Below are 21,373 nucleotides of genomic sequence, written 5' to 3' on the forward strand. Positions count from 1 at the left end.
TAAATGTACATCCGAATGGGTGAACATTCTTATTGAACGGGATAGGGTCAGACAAAAGGAATTGAGAGCTGAGATCAAAACGGTATGTGAAACTTTATCTTCTGCTCATGTGCTTGATTTTCTGGTTGACATTAACACTAGACTGAGAGAGTATGAAACAGAACTGGTCAAGAGTAAGAAAGGGAAATTACTTTGGGACCTTCGTGACTATGAGAATGGCAAAGCTTCCATCTCTAGAGCCAACCGAAAGAGGACACGTAATCATATAAGGTTTCAAAGAGAAGGTGGGGATGTTTATTACTACAATTCATCCTTCTCAGCGTTGGAGGGTCAGAATACCTCTTTTGAGGAGGATTTAGGACATAGTGCAGAATTTCCCGCTTTACCGGCAGCTTAGCATCTGGAACAACTTCGCCAGACTTTTCGTCATGATTCCACAAAGTTCAGAGGAGGAAAACGGGAGGAAACGCCAGCGTGAGCCACAGGGGGAAGCCCAGAGAGACCAATATCAACAGAGTGGCTACAAGAGAGGTAAATGGTGATTTTTACCCTTCCATTTACTTCCAGAGACTATGTGGTTAACTTATCTTGACACACGTTTTCTAATTTAGAATATGCGGTCTTCAACCACAGACTCAAGTTCGTACCATCTGTGTTACCGCGTATTCATGACATCAAATGTGATGTTTTTAAGTTTAGTAGAAAACTTCATTTAAAAAGTTATTTTCATAATATTAGTGATGACAATATAACATCTATGTCTGAAGAAAGTTTCAATTCTTCGTGTGAAATTTTTCATACCTGTAATTCGGATGTTGTATGCAATGCATATTGCAGACTGGATACTAACTATGTTAAATACAAAAGCCACTTTATGCCGTCTGTTTTGAATGAGGATGTTGTTCATTTTTCAAATTTGTTAAATTTTGCTATTGAAGTTTCATACAAAGAGTTTATAAAAAATAAATCTGGAATTAAGTACAATTTATCTTTGGGTGAGTGGAAAGCTCTTCAGACTCTTAGTAAGATGCGAGATATAATATTTAAACCCTCAGATAAAGGGAATAAACTTGTTGTTATGCATTATCTGCAGTATTTAGCTATGCGTGAGCAACATTTGAGTGACAGCAGTGGTTATGAAATAACTGACATTTCTGTTTATAATAATGCTATCCTTAACTATGTTGAATTACTTAATAAAGGATACAGATTGGGATATTTTACTGAAATGGATATATTAATAAGAAGTTTAGTGTTAAGGGTTGTAGGATGGCCCTATTTTATTGCCTTCCTAAAATACATGAGAGTCTTTCACAACCTCCAGGGAGACCTATAGTCTCGGGTTGTGAATATTTTTTGAATAAGATAGGGCTCTTTTTACACAGTCATTTGATGTTCTTCATCTCACATTGCTGCAGTCCTTACACTTGGGTAGTCCGCTGTCCTCGGTCGTCCCGAATATCAAAGTATAAGGCTGACGTCGGTCAAGGCGCATTTGACTGACATCAGGACGTCAGGGTACAAATGCGCATGACCGACGTCATATCCTCAGTCTTTTTTGCCGCATGGTCCGATGCAGAAGCAGCATTGCAAGTGCCGGTTGGCGTTCTGAAATTTTTCGATTTCGGAGTTTCAGACCAAGTCAAAGTTGGCTAAGTACCCCGTTGGGGAATATTTTAGTTTTTTCTTGCCTCAGTGGTTTACCGGATGTCAGAAAAAGTGAATAATTGTATTTCTTGTGGGAAACAGATACCGCATAGAGACTATCATACTTTGTGTATTCCTTGTTTAGGGCCTGAGCACGACGTTGTTGGGTGTCGCTCTTGTGCTAGATTCAATAAGCGCACTATAAAGAGAAGGTTAGTCTTCGGGAAGAGGTGCAATTATAAAATGCCGTCGGATGCTCCGACGCCCGCTTCTTCGAAGAAGCGCAAGGACAAAGCAGTTAAGCCTAGGCTTGAAGAACCGTCCGTACCGGACGCCGGTTCTTTAGAGGTGTCGGTGGAGCCGGTGGTTCCACCGGAGGTTTCTTTGGGATCCCAGGGAGAGACTTTGTTATTGCAGGATGTGGCCTCTCAGGAGGCAGATCAGGCTGATGGGGCTTCTCAGGTTACTATACTCCCCTCCCTTCCTAGGGTGGTTAGGCCCTCTCCTTCTGTTTCCAAGGCTTCTCCCAGAGGCAGGCCAGGTTTAGCTTCAGTTGGTGTCACCCCTAGTTCTTCAGGAACTGTGCCCAAGAAGCATATGCTTAAAATGGCAGAAGATTTGATTACTTTGATTAGGGTTCTTTGCCCCCTCCTGATAAGAGACCTAGGGTGGAGCCTGAGCTAGGGAGTTTTGAGCAGGCTTCGGATGTTTCAGAGTCTTCGGCTGAAGACTTGCAGGAGTATTCCCTTATTCTGATTCTGATGTGGATGATTCTACTCCTTCTGCTTCTCCTCCTGAGGATTTTTCTTTTCAGAAACTCTTCATTCCATGAGGGAGCATTTTAAGTGGGAAGGTCAGGACTTCTCTGATTCTAGGAAAAGGCTTAGGGAATTTTGTTTTACCCCAGCATAGGCCTTTGGCTATACCTCCTGTTTTGGATGTGGTGGAAGATGTTTTTACAGAGGCTTCTCTTAATCCTGATTCTTTGCCTCCTGCTCCTGTTAAACCGGATAGGTATTACAGGGTGCCTGAAGCTCATAAGTATCTTTTAAGAGTCCTAGGGCAGACCCAGAAACTGTTAGTCAGGGGCCTAAAGGTGTTAAGGCTTCTGTTGTCAAGAATCCGGTTCCTACAGATAAAGAGGCCAGGGCCTTGGATAGATGGGGAAAGAAAGTTTATACTTCTTCCACTCTAGCTATGAGGGCTTTGAATTGCCAGTTTCACATGTTGAAATACCAAAACTATCTCCTTTCACAATTGAAGTCTAAGGTTGATGCTCTGGCGGAAGGTATTGATTGTAAAGAGTTACAAGATTTAGTACATGTTTCTGAACAGGTGGGTAAGCATTCTTTGCAATGTGGTTTTGATGCTGTACAGGCCTCGTCTAGGGTGGCTGCCACTGGGTCAGTTCTTCGCAGGCACGCCTGGCTGAGGGATCAGAATTTATCTGACCATGTTAAAACAAGGATTTTAGATGCTCCTTTACAATCTGATGTGTTGTTTGGTTCTCCTGTTGAGGCAGTTTTAAAGAAAACGGAAGACAAGGCTAAGTCTATGCAGACTGTTAAAGATTTTTGCAGGTTCAGCCTCCAAAGTTTAGTAGAAATTGGCCTACTAAGGGGTGGACGTATCCTTCTTATGATTCCCAGTCTAGGGGTAGATCTAGACGTGGTAGGGCAGAGCTCAGGGCTCTTTCAGGCCTAGAACAGGGAGTTCTCCTGCACAGTCTTCGGTGAGGGCAGGGGTCAGTCCTTTCGTAAACAGACCCAATGACCTACCTTTTCAGCTGCCAGAGCCTTCTCGTCTGGCAGCACCTTTGGGAGGAAGGTTGGCACTTTTCAAAGAAAATTGGAGTTTAATTACCCAAGACAGATGGGTATTGGATATCATTCACCACGGTTACAGGTTTTATTTCCATACCTTGCCTCCTTTCAAAGGCATGCCAGACGTTCCTCCTCAACAAAGAATAGAGGCTCACAAGCAAATTTCTCTGTTACTCCAAATAGGGGCCATACAGCCGGTCCCTATGCCAGAAGTGGGCCTAGGATTTTATTCTCGCCTGTTCCTAGTACCAAAGAAAGGGAACACATGGAGACCAATTTTGGACTTATCTATCCTCAACACTTATCTGGACATTCCCAAGTTCAAAATGTTGACGTTACAGCAGCTTTTACCTCTGCTGGGCAAAGATCATTGGATGGTAACTTTGGATCTCAAGGAGGCTTATCTTCATGTTCCTATCAGACTGAGTTGCAGGAAGTATCTGCGTTTTCGAGCTGGGACTTCTCATTATCAGTTCTCTGCATTGCCCTTTGGCTTATCTACTGCCCAGAGTGTTCACGAAAGTTCTGGCTCCAGTGATAGCTTTCCTCAGGTTAAAAGGAATACAGATCTATCCTTATTTGGACGATTGCCTGATTCTGGCTCAAGGAAGGGACGAGCTTCTTCATCATTTGGATTATGTGATAGCAGTGCTAAGATGCCTGGGGTATTCTGTGAACGAAATAAAGTCCAGTCTAGTACCCTCTCAGGACATGTGCTTTCTGGGTGTGAGACTGAATACAGCATCCCAGATGGCCTTTTGACCCCGGACAAACAAAAGAATCTTTCCCTTTACTTTCATCAGTTGTCTCATCAGTCCAGGCTGACTGCAAGGACAGTCCTTCAAGCCTTGGGGTTCATGGCATCTTGTATTCTGGTGCTTCCCAATGCCAAACTGCATATGAGGAAGCTACAATGGTATCTCAAAATGTATGGACACAGCACTGCCAGGATTTGGACACTGTCATTCAAATAATACCTTGCATTCAAAAGGAATTGTTGTGGTGGGCTCAGGAATGTCACCTAAACAAGGGACTCTCTGTGACCCGGTCAGAGGCGAGTCAGATTCTAACGACAGATGCCTCAGACAAAGCTTGGGGAGCTCATCTGAATGGAAAGTGGATACAAGACAAGTGGCCTGCCAGACTACAACATCTACATATCAACTTGAAAGAGATGTTAGCAGTCCAGTTTGCATTAATAGCTTTCAAGGATTTACTTCTTCCAGGGCAGGTGTTGATTCTAACAGACAACACAACTGTCATGTGGTACATCAACAAGCAAGGCAGAACACATTCTTATCCTCTATGCAGGCAAGCAATGATTTTGTGGGAGGCTGCTCTCAGTTTACAGCTAAATCTTCAGGCAAGGTTTCTGCCGGGAGCACAGAACTCCTTAGCAGATGTGTTGAGCAGACAAATTATGGATCCCCACGAGTGGAAATTGGATCCTCATGTATTTCAGAAATTGAGTGTGTCATGGGGAACTCCAGACATAGATCTGTTCGCTTCTCCACTAAACCACCAGCTGCCAAAGTTTTGCACAAAAAGGTTTCATCCCACAGCTTGGAGAGTGGATGCTCTTTCTTTCAATTGGAGCAATCTTCATGTGTATGCCTTTCCGCCTCTGCCTCTCCTCCCAAAGGTACTACTAAAGGCCAGACGAGACAAGCCAAGGATGATTTTGATAGCTCCAGATTGGCCTCGACAGCATTGGTACCCATTACTGAGAAGCCTGGTACGGAAGCCTCCATGGCCTTTGCCTTCGATTCCACACCTGTTGTCTCAGGAGGACAGTCATTTGCTCAATGTCAACCTTCACTCTCTGCACCTAACAGCCTGGCATATTCTGTTTTGAACCATGGTGGGCCTCCACTTCCACAGCAAGTTTTGAATGTTATTTTGGAAGCTAGAAGGCCTAGTACAAGGAAAGTGTAATGCAGATAAATGGAAGAGATTTTTATTTTGGAGTGCAGCAAAGGATTTTGATGTTTCTGAGCCTAATTTAAGTGTGGTTCTTCAATATCTTACTGAGTTACTGGACAAAGGTTTGTCCTTCTCTTCTATTAAGGTTCATGCTGCAGCAATTTCGCTCACTATGATTGTGACCCACCATTGTTTTCTCATCCTTTGTTCAAGCAATTTCTTAGAGGGGCAAAGAATATAAGACCCCCACGAAGAGCTCCTACTCCTGCTTGGGATCTCAATTTTGTGTTGGAGAAACTCACTCTACAACCTTTTGAGCCTGCAGCTACTACTGAATTAAAGTTTTTATCATGGAAGACTGCTTTTTGTTGGCTATTACCTCTGCAAGAAGGGTTTCTGAGTTGCAGGCCCTTATGGCGGTTGAGCCTTTCTTAATTTTCCATAAGGATAGGGTATCTTTACGCACTAATCCTTCCTTTATGCCTAAAGTGGTTTCTAGTGTGGCTTTAAACCAAACTATTCATTTGCCTACTTTTTATGCAAATCCCCAAAATAAAGGGGAAAAGATTTTGCACACTTTAGATGTACACAGGCAGTTGCGATATTATTTGGACAGAACTAAAGGGTTCAGGCAGTCTCAGCAGTTATTTGTTTCTTTTGCTTTGAGTTCTCAGGGCAAGCCTGTGTCAAAACAAACTATTTCTAAGTGGATTGGGTTTTGCATTGCTTTCTGTTATTCCCATCATGGCAAGGAGATTCCAGCTGGGATTAGGTCTCATTCCACTAGGGCTACTGCCACTGACAGCTTTTTGAGGGGGTGGCAACTAAGGATATTTTGGAGGCAGCTACTTGGAGTTCAGTGCATACTTTCTCTAGGCATTATCACCTACCACTTTACTCTAAATCCAGGGCTGGTTTTGCCACTGCTGTTTTGCAGGGCATTTTGGCAGCTCCTACTTCCTTATAGTTTGGCCATCCTCCCTTACCTCTGCTTTGGGATTCTACCCAAGTGTAAGGACTGCAGCAATGTGAGATGAAGAACATAGTACAGTTTTGTACCTACCATAAATGTAGATGTTCGAAGATCCACATTGCTGCAGTCCAATTTACCCTCCCTCCTTCCACTCTGTAGTTAGAGGCGGTTGTGTGGGTTGGGTTGTCAGTATGATGTATATTGTATATATTGTACATATTTTTAGTGCTAGGATGGTTGGTTGTTTGTTTGCTGTCTTTTGGTTTTGACCTTTATTTTTAGGGTCTTCTGACATCTGGGGCAAGAAAAGACTGAGGATATGACGTTGGTCATGCGCATTTGTACCCTGACGTCCTGATGTCAGTCAAATGCGCCTTGACCGACGTCAGCCTTATACTTTGATATTCGGGCCGACCGAGGACAGCGGACTACCCAAGTGTAAGGACTGCAGCAATGTGCATCTTCGAACATCTACATTTATGGTAGGTACAAAACTGTACTTTACCTATAGTGAAGACTCTGCCATCATATATTTGACTTTTTAGACAAAATAAAGAATATTGAATGGAATAATCAAATATATTGGATTACACTAGATGTGAAGAGCCTATATACGAATATCCGGCATGCCTTATGGGTTAAATGAGGAACTGAATTGGAGAGTATTAATTTAGTTTCTTAATTGTTTTATTCTATTGTTTAATTTTCTAATGTTTTAATTGTATAAGTAGTTAATTATTGATTGCTGCTATTATTTAAAGTGTATATGTTTTTGAGGTTCTTTACTCCTTGAAGGCTACGGCCGAGGCATCCGAGGGAAACAGCTTATCTCATTAAAGTTCTTGGATCACTGACTGGTTATAGTTTATTATTTTTCTGTGTTTGGTAGCTGTTGTCATCCAGAAATTCTGCTGGAAAATCTCCACACAACCATCAGCTTACCTCTAAGCCTGGGGTTCACTGTCTGTTACAAAAAATCCTCTTTCATTCCTTCTCAGGACCAGGTCTTCCTGGGGTACAGGATAAGGACAGATCTCATGATGGCATTTCTGTCCCTTCAGAAAGTGCGTCTTTTCTAGCCTACGTTCAACAACTCCTAACGTTCACTTCCTTGACAGAGAGGGAGTTTGCCAGACTTCTAGGATTCATGGCATTCGTTATTCCCATGCTACCCTTGGCCAAACTCCTTATGAGGAAATTCCAATGGTATCTGAAATCTCTCTGGTCCCAGCATGCACATCCCCTGGATTTTGTTCTTCCTTTTCTTGGTTGTGTGAAGAACGAACAGTGGTGGATTTGGCAAATTTCATTGAACCCAGGTCTCAGTCTGCAGCCTTCTCTTCCTGTGCAGGAGCTGTTCAGATGCCTCAGACCTGGGGTGGGGAGCAACTTTGGGAAACCTGAAGGTCCAGGTTCTTTGGTCCCCCTCTGTAAGGAAGGAACATATGCATCAAAGAAATGACTGCTTTGATTTTTGCTGTTCAGGCTTTGCAATGTTATTGTTGCCCAGGCCCCTAGAAGCTGTTCACAGACAACATCACAGTCCTTTGGTATGTGAACAAACTGGGAGGAACAAAGTCTTGTCTGCTTTGCAGGTTGACTCTTCAGGGTTGGGAGATTGCATCTCAATCAAAAGTCACCTTACAAGCAGTTTACATTCCTTCAGTTCAACGGCAGATACTCTTAAGTAGGTCTATGACCCAATCTCATGAATGGATGCTCCACAAGGATGTGTTTGTGGATATTCCCTACTGGTGGGTTACACCTCAAATAGATCTTTTTGCCTGCCCTCTGAACAGACAACTTCCACAATTTTGTGCCAGAGTTCCAGGTCCTGTGGAAGGTGGATGCCCTTTCAGTATCCTGGAAGGAGATATTTCTCTACGCATTCCCCCCTTCCCAGTTATTCAGAAATTTCTGCTGAAGATTCAGAAGGACAAACCAAAAATCTTGTTGTTGACCCCCTTTTGGCCAAGACAGCACTGGTTCCCTCTTCTGCATTTAGCCAAGGGTAGTCATCACAAGTTACCCCACAGGGTGGACCTTCTCACACAAGACAAGGTATCACTCATTCACCTACACTTAACCCTGAAACTAAAGCTTTTGGTGATAGGCTTCTGATCCTTTTGACACCTTTTTACTGAGAACTTGCTTCTAGTCATGCAGGAGGCCAGCAAACCTTATACTAGGAGATCCTACTTGTCCAAGTGGAAGAGGTTCTCCATCTGGTGTCTAAAGAAACAGCTAGATCCAGTTTCAGTGGATGTCCCTCTAGTTTTGTCTTGCTTGAGTGAGCTGCTTAATGCCAGATTAGCTTATTCTTTTGTAAAAGCCCACTTATTTGCCATTTTTGTATGTCTGCCTCACTCCCCACCCTTAGCCTCTAAGCTAGAGGTTAAGGTTTTTCTTAAAGCTGTCCTTCATATCAGACCTCCCAGGAAACCTGTTCCTCCATCCTGGGATTTGAATTTTGTGCTGAAAAAACTCACCCAAGCCCCTTTGAGCCTGCTGTCATGGCTTCCTTAAAGCATTGCACTCAGAAGACTGTGCTGCTGGTGGCCATCACTTCTGCTAGGAGAGTCTCTGATCTCCAAGCTTTAATGGTATCTCAGCCTTTCCTCATTTTTCACAAAGATAGGGTCTCTCTGCATACTAACCCCTCTTTCATGCCCGAGGTGGTTAATGATTTGTTCCTTAACCAGTCTATTAATTTACCTACCTTCTTTCCCTTACCTCAAAATTCCAGTTAAAGGGTGTTACGTACTTTGGATGCTCATAGACATCTCAGATTTTACCTGGATAAAACCAATTCCTTTTGGAAATCAGAGCAACATTTTGTTTCCTTTCACCCTAGGGCGCTGGGAAAGCCTTTGTCAAAACGGACCATTTCTTCATGGATTTATAAGGCCTTTTCAATGGGTTGGACACTGCTTCCATCTCGGAAGCAGCTGTATGGTCTTCTGTCCACACCTTTGCCAGGCATTACAAGCTGGATGGCATCTCTGCATTCAGAGCAGGGTTTGCCAAGGTAATCCTGCATGGTTTTATGGAGAGCTCCTCTGTTCCATCCTCTTTCCCTTTCATGAGCTTTGGTACTCTGTCTCATGTTATGAATACTGCAACATGGGAATAGAGGGACATAGAATAGTTGCATAAAATCATACCATAACCATAGATGTTCTTCGTGTTTCACTGTTGCAGTCATCACACTTTGGTTATCCTGCCAGGGGTTAGCCCTCGGTCGGCCTGAATACCAGAGGCTTAGTATTTTTGCGTTGGTTGCTGTTGCTCCAGGAGTGACATCAGGTTGTCAGTGGTATAAAATCAGGCAGCTGACGCAATTACATCAGTCTTTCTTGCCGAGGAGCCCAAAGCAGAAGCAGTTCACACAAGTGCCGGTCGGCCGCTACCCGAGTTTTCATTTCTGAATTGAAGAAGTCTTCTAAAGCTAAGCACCCATTGGGGATCCTTTTTTCTTGCTCTAACTGATGTCAGAAAAAGTTAACAGTTGTCTTGCCTGTGGAAAGCAAATACCACATCGACATTTCCATTCTTACTCCGTCACCTGTTTAGGCCCTGACCACGATGTCCCTCAGTGTCGGTTTTGTGCTTTGTTCAATGCCAGAACTGTACATCGTCAGGTCCTTATTGTAGCTAAACATTTCCGATCTCGATCTCCGTATACCGAAATGGCTTTGGTAAGCCATCCGACTACCGATCTTCCAAAAAAAACGTAAGGATAAAGACAGAGACAGACTGCACAGATCCAAAACTGCTGATGACGCTTCCGTTAAGCTAGTCGCCAGTTCGCCGGTCCTCAGTGAGGCACTTTTGCAGCCCCTGATGCTCGCTTCTGTGGATTCCCAGGCCGCTGCCAAGACCCGTTCGGAGTCCGGTATGCCGTGAGACTCTTCTTTGACTAAGCAGCCTGTGGATGACTCTACCTTGGATGGGTCCGGAGCCACTGAGCAGGCACTTGCTTCAGAGGAAGTTCTTCACACTACCGATACTCGACACACACTGACTACTACTTTCGTGTCTTCAGTTCTTTCTAAAACTACCGAGTTTCTTAGGCCCAGAGTATGAACTACACCTAAAAAAAAAGACGACCCAAGCTCAAACACCTGCTTCCATGCCTCGATCTCAAATGCTTAAAATGGCGGAAGACCTTATCACACTTATTAGAGGAAGCCAGCCTACCCCTTCCAAAAGAAAGAGAGATTTGTCCCCAGCAGTTTTATCTGACCAGGAGTCCGATGACCATGAGGTTTCTGAATATGAAGACATGCAACCCTTGTCTGCTTATGAGGATTCAGATACAGAGGAATCCATTCCTTCTCCCTCTCCTCCAGAGGAATTTTCATTTGGTGACACCCTACATACTTTAAGGGAGCATTTCCAATGGGAATGTCAGGACTATCCTTAGTCCAAAAAGAGACTCAGGGAATTCTTAGATTTACCATAGCACAGACCTTTAGCCATTCCTCCTGTCCTGGATGTTGTGGATGATGTCTTTATGGAATCCAGTATAACTCCTGACACCCTTCCACCTGCTCCCAGGAAGCCTGACCGGTATTACAGAGTCCCTAACTCACACAAATTTCTTTTCAAAAATCATACTGCTGACCTAGAGGTCATCTCCCAAGGACCTAAAGGAATAAAAGCAACCACAGCTAAGAATCCCACCCCCTTGGAAGAGATTTCTGAGCTTTAGACAGATGGGGTAAAAAAGTATACACCTCTGCAACTCTTGCCATTAGAGCACTAAATTGTCAGTTCCACATGCTGAAATACCAGCAACATACAATGGAACTCCTTAAACAAAAATTATCTACATTTCCGGCTTGTGCAGAAAATAAAGACTTACAGGAGCTTATGCATTCTGCAAGCCAAGTTACTAAACGCACCTTGCAATGTGGCTTTGACGTCCTCTAAGCATCCTGGAGGGCAGCAGTCACAGGTTCTGTACTTAGAAGGCATGCTTGGCTTAAGGAACAGACCTTGCCAGATCATGTTAAATCAAAACTATTGGACGCACCACTGAACAAAGACAATTTGTTTGGCACCAAGACAGAAGAGGTCTTAAAGATGGAAGAAAAAGCTAAATCTATGCAGACAGTTAAAGACGTTTTACAGGTCCAGTCTCCGAGGCTCTGTAGGCATTGCCCCTCCAAGCACTGATCCTTTCTGGCCTCCTCAAGGCCCGTTCAAACAACATCTAGGGGTAGCAGACCCCCCAGACAACAGTCCTAGGGAATGCAGAGATCTAAGCAATGGAGGTGTCTTCCACTTCAAAAACAGGGAGTGCTAAGCCAACCCCTTATGGAAAGAACTCACAATGACTTTACACCTCCACCAGTTACCTCTCCCCACCTGCTTGTTGCCCTAGGAGGAAAACTCTCCTCCCATGCAAAAAACTGGGCCTCTGTCACCGATGACCAATGGGTCCTCAACATAGTGACAAAGGGATACAAATTCTATTTCCACACACTGCCAACCCCAAAAGGGTTCCAAGACCTTCCTCCAAACCAGTGGGCAGAGGCCCAAAACCAAGTCCATTCCCTGCTCAACATGAGGGCAATACAGCCTGTCCCTGCAGACCTGATAGGCCAAGGTTCTACTCCAGGCTTTTCCTGGTACCCAGAAGAGGGCACCTGGCACCCAATCCTCGATCTATCAATTCTAAACACCTTCCTGGTGATACCAAAATGCTAACCCTCCAGCAGCTTCTTCCTAGGCTATCCAAGGATGCTTGGTTAGCCACCCTAGACCTAAAAGAGGCCTATCTACACATCCCAGTCAGGGATTCATGCAGGAAATATCTACGTTTCAGGGCAGGATCTATGCACTTTCAGTTCTCTGCCCTTCCCTTTGGCTTATCCACTGTTGCCAGAGTTTTCACAAAATGCCTGGCTCCAGCCATTGCTTTTTGCAGGCAAAGGAATATTCAAATTTACCCCTACTTAGATGACTGCCTGATTCAGGCAGACTGTCAGGAAAAGTTGTTACAGCACCTGACCTTTGTAGAGAACCTGCTGACCTCCCTGGGGTGTACTATAAACAAAAAGAAATCCAAACTAGTACCCACTCAAAAAACTGTATTCCTAGGAGTATGCCTGGACAACAGCATCCCATATGGCATACCTTCTCCAGAAAAACAAGCCTACCTGACAGGCTACTTCTCTCAACTAGCCATCAGAACCCAGTTATCCGCAAGGAAATTCCTGCCAGCTCTAGGGTTCATGGCCTCCTGCATTCTACTCATTCCATATGCCAGACTGCATATGAGGAAACTACAGTGGTACGTAAAAAGCCTTTGGTGTCAACACTCTCAAGACATGGAAGCTATCATACCTATGATACCCTCTCTAAGGAAAGATTTTCTTTGGTGGCAACAGCATGCAACCACAACAAGGGTCTTCCCTTCTCATAACCCCACGCTGCCCAGACCCTAACCACTGACTGTTGGCTTTTGACACCATCCCCCACTCTGGAATTATAGATAAACTCACTAAACTAGGTATAAATCCTTATGTCACAAGATGGGTTGACAACTGGCTCACTGACAGAACCCACACTGTGAAAGTAGCAGACTCTCCAAATCCAGCTTTAGACCAGTGACAAGTGGAGTACCACAGGGTTCAGTCCTGGGTCGTCTCCTGTTTGGTATCTACTTCTCTGAAGTACAGGCCAACACAGAAGGTCTTTGGCTAATGAAGTTCGCAGATGACTGCAAACTAGGAGCCATAATCAAAACTCCAAAAGATGTGGACATCCTACAAAAGGGCCTTGCTGAGACAGATGCCTGGTGTCAAAGCCATGGCCTCAAGCTCAATGCCAAAAAGTGCATTGTCATTCCTTTTGGTAAAAACTCAGTACCCATGAACTACCACATAGGTGGTAGTCTACTTAACACAGAAAGTGTGATAAGAGACCTTAGGACACAGGTGGACAGTAGTCAGGAAAGCCTTCTATGTGGTACACCTCATCACAAAAGGTTTCTCATCCAGGAAAAAAGAGGTCATTGTTCCCCTCTACTCATCACTCATTAGACCCATTATAGATTACAATGCCCCTTTTGGTATGTACCTCACAAGACATCTACAACAACTGGAAAGGCCACAGAAATACCTCACAAAGAGGATTACCGGCCTCAAAGAGATGCCCTATGCAGACCGTCTCAAAAAACTGCAGCTTTACTCCGTTGCATATCGCCTACTCAGAGGCGATCTCTGCCTAACACACAAAGCTATGTCAAACCCAGAGCTTTTAGACATGCTCCACTTAAAGAAATCCCAGTCCCTACGAGCTACACGCTCTAGAGACCTAAACCTCGTCACCACAATAAACAGAACATGCTGGAGGGATAGATTCCTGTCCCAGAGACTTCCCATACTCTGGAACAAACTACCTTCTATATCAAACAAAGCTCCTCATTAGCACTCTTCAAGAAAAATCTTGATGATTGGATGGGAGATAGGAAATTCACCCCGGGGATCACTTCTGTGGCTCTGCTCGACAGTGGCACAGGAAAATAATTTTCTTGGGTGGTGAAAGCCAGGGTACCTTTGGTTAGGCTTATATAGACCCTAGGGCCAATAGCCTAGTACCTACGTATGACACATCAGATTATGCCTGGGGTGTACACCTAGATGGCAGGTGCATTCAGGGCCATTGGAGCCCAAATCAAATACATCTGCACATCAACCAAAAAGAGATGCTAGCTGTTCAGCATGCTCTGACAGCTTTCAGACCCCCTACTCTCCCTGGGGCCTTTACTGATCAAAACAGACAACACCACAGTGATGTGGTACATCAAACTATCTTCCTGTGAATTTTATCCATTGGTTAAAGCATTTGTTTGTTTACTGTTTTACCTCTTTTAGTAACAACTTCTTTTTTTTTCTTGTCATACATTTCAATTATGCTGTAGTATATAATGCTCACTGCAACAGGTATAATAGCCTGCTGTCTAGCTGTGACTGTGTGTTCTGCAATGTTCAGTGGAATGTAACACTTTTTCACCCTGATTAGACATCTGTATTAGTTGTGTTTTTTGTAAGTATGTTATCAACTGTAGCAGCATTTTAAAGCTAGATTTTGTGCAGCATTGCATTTGTACTACTGTGCTAGAGTGAATGCAGATGTGATAGTCTTAACAGTTTGTGTTTATATTGTTTGTTTGGGTTTCTTTCTGTCCTCTCCATCTATCTTTTGTGTGCTAAACACGATTTCTGGTAACAATTTGTATTATTATTTTTTTCTCTCCTCGGATATCAGCCGCATTTGTCTTTTTTTCTCCCCATACTAACAGCATACTGTTAAAAGTACTGCATGCTGCATTAAACGGTTCCAACGAAAATAGCTCATCACACAGCTCTGTTCTCTTACCTTGCAGTGTCTCTCTATATGCAAAGTATGCTGGCTTAGTTTTTTCAATGTACTTAAGGCATTATCTACTGTACTTTCTAGCAAGTTGGTATGCTGTAAAGTAGCTTGGCAGCAAGGAACCCTCCCCATTTCTTAATAGACTGCCTGATAGTTTCAAAAACAGATGTCTATTAAATGCTGGACTCCTTATCCTGTTTTAAGATATTTCTTACCTGATAGTACTACACAACAAAACGTCTCTTTCTTACTATTAACAGTACATAGCCTTATTCTGTTAGAGTTTACTGATTGTTTCTGGACTGAGCTTGGCTGCCCCGCTCCGTTCACCCTCGCTTCACTCGGGCTCACTTCACACACCTCCCACCCACCCCTCATATCATTACCTTTATAGCTAACTACTTTGCACCTCCTACAACAGACACCCACCCCTTCCTATCTTTCACTCCATAATAGTCTATATCTCAACCCTCTTGCTGCTACAACAAAATATTCTAACTTAATCCCCCTTACTGGTACTAGCTGGTATACACTATTATCCCCTATCTAACAGACCAACAAACTGTACTCGCGTGCATTTTATTAACTAAAAACACCCTACAATATGTACTCCTCGAACAGTAAAATCTATGCGTTTCTAACTACATCCATCCTATTACTGCGTCTCCTACACCTCCTTATACTGACATCACTTAACATCCACTTACACCCCAAACATATCTCCCCTACAAACCCAGTTTGCTGTAGCCATATAAATAATCATCAAACCTTCACCATTTTTCCATCAATCTTCTCATTAAGTACTCCCTTACCAAAAATACACTTACCTAACACCCAACTCACCTCTACCAAACAAAACCAAATACTACACCCCCACTGCTAATATGCTCAAACTCGTCTACCTCCACAAAAACATTCTTTTAGCTGGAGACATCCATCCCAACCTAGTCCAACGCACCCCACTGCTAGCCCTCCTAACCCCAAAGTCGATAATCTCCCAAACAAACATCTTTCCTTCTATTCAATAAACACTAGGAGTATTCTGAACAAAGTAAGTGAAATACATGCTTGGATCTCCCACCATACTCCAGGTATCCTTGTTCTGACTGAAACCTGGTTGAAATCCCAACATCAAGACATAGAGAGCTTGCCCTCTGGCTATAGCGTACACCGTATAGATCGACCAAAAAGGAAAGGTGGAGGTGTTGCTATCCTACACTCTAACCACCTTACCATTTTTAAGTCTACTTTTACATCCCAAGCCTTCTCCCCAGCCGAAATTTTGTCTGTAAACCTAAATATCAATAGCCATTCCACTATCACCATTGTAGCAATTTACATTCCACCAGGTGATAACATCCCCCTACTTTAACATATGCTTGCTCATATCTCCCAACATATCCCAAATCATTCTTGGGGATGTCAACATTAACTGGCTATCTCTTTCCTCTCTAAACTCCTCACAACACCTTAATCTCTATGGCTTTACTCAACTAATCTCTGATCCCACTTATTTCAGTAACTCTCATACAGCCTCATCTCTCCTTAACTGGATTCTTGTCTCACACCCTTCCAAATACCATAACCCTGAAACACTACCAAATTCCCTAAGTGATCCCTGCCCAATAAAAATACTCAGATACACATCCCCATCAAGCTAAACCTCAAAGATTTATCAAACACCAAAAAATAACAAACTTTAATCCTGAAACTCTCAAATCTTTATTATCAAAAGTGAACTGGAATCCCTTAAAACTACTCCCCTTGTATGAAGCTGTCCACTTTAACTCCACTTTCCTTAGTATTTTAAAATTCTCTGGCACCCTTTAGAACAGTCCGCATAAAGTCTAACATATCCCCATGGCCGACCGTAAACACTCATGCACTAGTAAACACTCATGCACTACTAAAACAAAAGACAAAGCATGGAAAATTTGGACTAAAACTAAACATCAACAAGATCTCCAGAAATATAAAGAACTTAGAAGTCTTGCCAAAAGTCACATAACTAAAGATAAGAAAAACTTCTATAATAATCCATCTTCTACCTTTAAATCCAACCCTAAAAAGTTCTGGCACTCTGTAAATCAAATACTAAACGCAGGTGCAGTAGTCTCCCCTATCCCTCATCCTGACAAAACACACGAGGAAACTGCCTCCATATTCAGCAACTACTTTATAGACTCAATATCCAAATTACTAAATGAAGACAAAAACCATCCCACCAGCAATAATAGACCTAATAGCTCAAACTCTTCCATCAATAGTAACCCTACCACTACCATCTCCCTCAAACCTGTCTCCACTAACTATATTAAAACTCTACTGTCTGAATTAAAACCTTGCTCCACATCTGTAGACAGCATTCCCTCTGCATTCCTTCAGGCTGCTGCTGATGTTCTTGCTTTTCCAGTTTATATTCTAATAAACCGCTCTGTCATGGAATCCACATTCCCTTCCATCTGGAAGCAATTTTACACCCTTCCAATGCACAAAGGAGGAAACTCCATAGATATAACCAATTTTAGATCCATAGCCATACTCTCGTCACTCTCCAAAATTCTGGAAAAATGTATACACAATCAAGTCTTACACTACCTTCTGCAAGAAAATTTACTCACACCTACCCAACATGGCTTTTGTCCCATACACACCACTACAACAGCTCTCCTGTCTTTCCTAAACTCTGCATCACTAGTTAGAGACAGTAACAAACGTATTTCGTGTCTCTTCATTGACCTCTCTAAAGCCTTTGATGCAGTCTCTCATAAACTCCTTCTCCTTAAACTAGCAAACTTCCACTTCTCTCCATCCACTATATCTTTAACAGCTATCTCTCTGATAGACTCCAATCAGTCAAATGGCTCTCAGCTTTCTCCCCTCTTCTTCCTGTTAAAACGGTGTTCCACAAGGCTCCATCCTTGGGCCACTTCTTGTTAGCATCTTTACCAACCTTCTCTACTCTTCCTGTCCTGGATCCTCACTGATGCAATACGCAGATGATTCTACACTTATCACTACTGCCAAATCACCAACCCAACTAAAATCACACACAGTCCTCTTTTAACTCTGTAGAAAACTGGCTATCTGAAAATCAACTTATCCTTAATCCAAAGAAAACCTAATTGCTACTTTTTCTCCCCAAAAACCTTAACCACATAAAGTCTTCCTTCTCCATATTGTCACAAAATAATACTCAGTTACAGATGGACACCAGTACAAAACTGTTAGGTGTTACTATTGATGATAGACTAACCTTTGATTTACACGTCAATAATTGTATCCGAAAAACACATCTCAAGCTAGGTCTCCTCTATAGAAACAAAAAATATCTTACCAAAACAGCAAAACTAACCCTTTCAGATGCATACCTCTTACCCACTTTTTAGCTCCCAAATTCTCACCAGCCTCAACACTGGACTACTAAACAAGTTAGAAACAACTTATAACAGGATTGCCAGACTTTCTGCCCAAATTTCTTACAAGTCCCATCACTGTCTCTCACTAAAAGAACTAAATTGGCTAGAATTACCTAACCTGCTTCAGTATAATCAGTTTCAGATTATTCACTCCAATCTCTACAAACCCTGTTTCTGTCCAACTATCTCATCTCTAATCTCTCATTACCTACCCACTAGAATACTCCACAGCTCTGAACAAGGCCTAGTAAAAATCTGCAAACCAAGGACCAAAATGGGTCACCTAGTCTATAGCTTTAACCCTTCCAAGGCTTGGAATAGCCTACCACTAGATATAAGATCCCTTGAACATCCCAATCAATTCAAAACCACTACAAAAAATACCTTCATGAAAAATGGACCTGCCAATGTAATTATCCCCCGTAAACACTCCCGAGTAACCTTCTACTTCCCTTCTCTCTTCCTTCCTTTCAATAAACAAACTTACTACTTTATCTTCTCCTCTTGCTACATCACTGTACAAACATAACTAGTAAAATATTTCAGCTATGTAACTATTGCACTATTATGTATATAATATGTAATTATGAATGTATCCCTTTGATGAATGCATTTCTATATGTATTTCACTTGCCACAGTGTAATGTATGACACTGTAATGCAGTAATGTGTTTTACTGATGAATGTATTTCTATATGTATTCAATATGTAAAATTTCTATTTTTCTGTTGGAGCTTTTCTCCTCAGGCCTCCGTTGAGTCCAGTCGGACAAACCCGGTCAACAAATGTAAAGTAAATAAAATAAATAAAATCAACAAGCAAGGAGGGAACTCACTCTTATTCCCTCTGCAGACTCACCATGACCCTTTGGCACACGGCTTTAACCATGCAAATTCACCTGCAAGCACAATTCCTGCCAGGCTCCCAAAACTCTATGGCAGACAACTTAAGCAGAAACTTCCTAGACCCACACGAGTGGCAGCTAGACCACAGCACCTCCAACCTTGTAACCCAGAAATGGGGCACCCTGAAGGTGGACCTGTTTGCCTCCCACAACAATCACCAGCTCAGCAAATTCTGCACCAGGGAACCTCACAGCAAGGCCTGGAAAGTGGATGCCCTATCCTTCCTATGGGTAAACCTCTCGATCTATGCTTTTCCCCCTCTACCTCTACTTTCAGGGGTACTACTCAAAATAAGGGAGGAAAAACCAAGAGCAATCTTGATTGCCCCAGACTGGCCATGCCAGCACTGGTACCCACTGCTGTGCAGTCTCTCTCCCCTGCCACCATGGCACCTACCTCAGATCCCAACTCTCCTGACCCAGCAGAATGGAGAATTCATGCATCCACAACAGCAGACCCTGAACCTGGCAGCCTGGCTTATTCCCTGACCTCTCCTCCAGTTGCCAACCTAAGCAAGCAAGTCCAGGATGTTATACATGAGGCCAGACACCCCAGCACTAGAAAATCCTATGCTGACAAATGGAAAATGTATTGCACCTGGATTCAGGCTAAAGGAGTTGAAACAGCACAGCCCTCCCTACCTCTCATCCTGTATTACCTAGCAGACCTACTACACAGAGACCTATCATTCTCTTCTATTAAAATTCATGCCTCTTGCCATCTCTGCTCATTACAGCACAGAGCCACCTCTCTTCTCACATCCTCTTATCAAACATTTCCTAAGAGGGGCTAACAACTTAAGGCCACCCAGAAGAGCTCCTATCCCAGCTTGGGACCTTAACTTTGGGTTGGAAAAGCTAACACTACCCCCCTTTGAGCCTGCAGCTTCAGCAGAGTTAAAATTCCTTTCTTCAAAAACAGCCTTGCTTCTGGCCATCACTTCAGCTAGAAGAGTTTCAGAGCTACAAGCACTCATGGCAGTAGAGCCCTTCATCATTTTTCATGCTAACAGGGTCTCCCTCAGGACTAACCCAACTTTCAAGCCTAAAGTGGTGTCCAGTGTGGCTCTCAACCAACCAATTCATTTGCCCACCTTTTTCCCTAACCCACAAAATAAGGGGGAAAGGATTCTGCATTCTCTAGATGTGCACAGACAGCTCAGATTCTACCTGGATAGGACTAAATCTTTTAGGAAGACTTGATCAATTGCTAGTCAACTTTGCAGCAGGGGCTGAGAGCAAGGCCATATCCAAACAAACAGTCTCCAAATGGATAGCACACTGTATCCATTTCTGCTACAAATGCCATGGGAAACCGCCCCCTAAGGGGGTCAGACCGCATTCCACCAGGGCAACTTCCACCTCTGCAGCTTTTCTCAGAGGGGTCCCTACCAGGGACATCCTGGAGGTTGCAACCTGGAGTTCTGTTCATACCTTCACTAAGCATTACCACCTGCCTATCTTTTTCAAATCCAGGACAGGCTTTGCATCTGCAGTCTTGCAGGGCATCCTAGCCAGCAGCCCCCAGTCTTCTTGACTGCCTCCACCCTTTTTTTCAGCTTTGGGAATCAACCCAAGTGTGATGACTGCAACAATAAAACCCAAGGAACATAGTACAGTTGTGTACACTTATCATAAATGTAGATGTTAGAGTGTAGTCACTGTTGCAGTCCTGGTTTCCCACCCTCCTTCCCTCTTGTCTCTCTCTCTCTCTCTCTCGCTCTCCTTACAGGGATTTTTGGTATTTATTTTCTACTGGTGGTGTTCTTCCACCATAACCTAGCTCCCTATTTGGGGGGCCCCTGACATTTTGGGCAAAAAAAACTGATGTAATGGTGTTGGCTGCCTGATTTTATACCACTGACAACCTGACTTCAGTCCTGGAGTGACAGCAACCATACTAAATACTAAGCCTTTGGTATTCAGGCCGACTGAGGGCTACCCCTGGCAGGATAACCCAAGTGTGATGACTGCAACAGTGAATACACTCCAACATCTACATTTATGGTAAGTACACAGCTGTACTGTGTCCTTGGTCGTTGTACTTCTCTGGGTGGTAGTTTTCCTCTTCTTTTTTTATCCTTGGACTGGTGCTGTGACTGGGGCATTCATTTCTGAGGATGGTACTGGTGCACATAATTTTTATTGCCTATGTTCCTTGCTGCCTTTGTGCGATGTCCTGCATACCTTGCAGTAGTAGAGGTCTTTTATTTACTGTCTGGGCGTTCTGGTCATCTAGATGGGGAATTTCCCTCATTTTATGAATGCTGAAACAGGGAAGAGAAGGACATCTATG

At 43.3% G+C, this 21,373-nt stretch overlaps 1 protein-coding gene across 1 annotated transcript in view; it reads left to right on the forward strand.

The window, feature by feature from the left end:
- MAN2B1 (mannosidase alpha class 2B member 1) overlaps positions 1-21,373 on the forward strand; it is a 1,009,708-nt gene that overhangs the window by 899,538 nt on the left and 88,797 nt on the right. The gene's annotated exons all lie outside the window — the stretch shown is intronic.

The sequence above is a fragment of the Protopterus annectens genome, chromosome 9.part0 (assembly GCF_019279795.1).
Source record: "Protopterus annectens isolate FY-2018-M chromosome 9.part0, PAN1.0, whole genome shotgun sequence".
NCBI classification, from domain to species: domain Eukaryota; kingdom Metazoa; phylum Chordata; order Ceratodontiformes; family Protopteridae; genus Protopterus; species Protopterus annectens.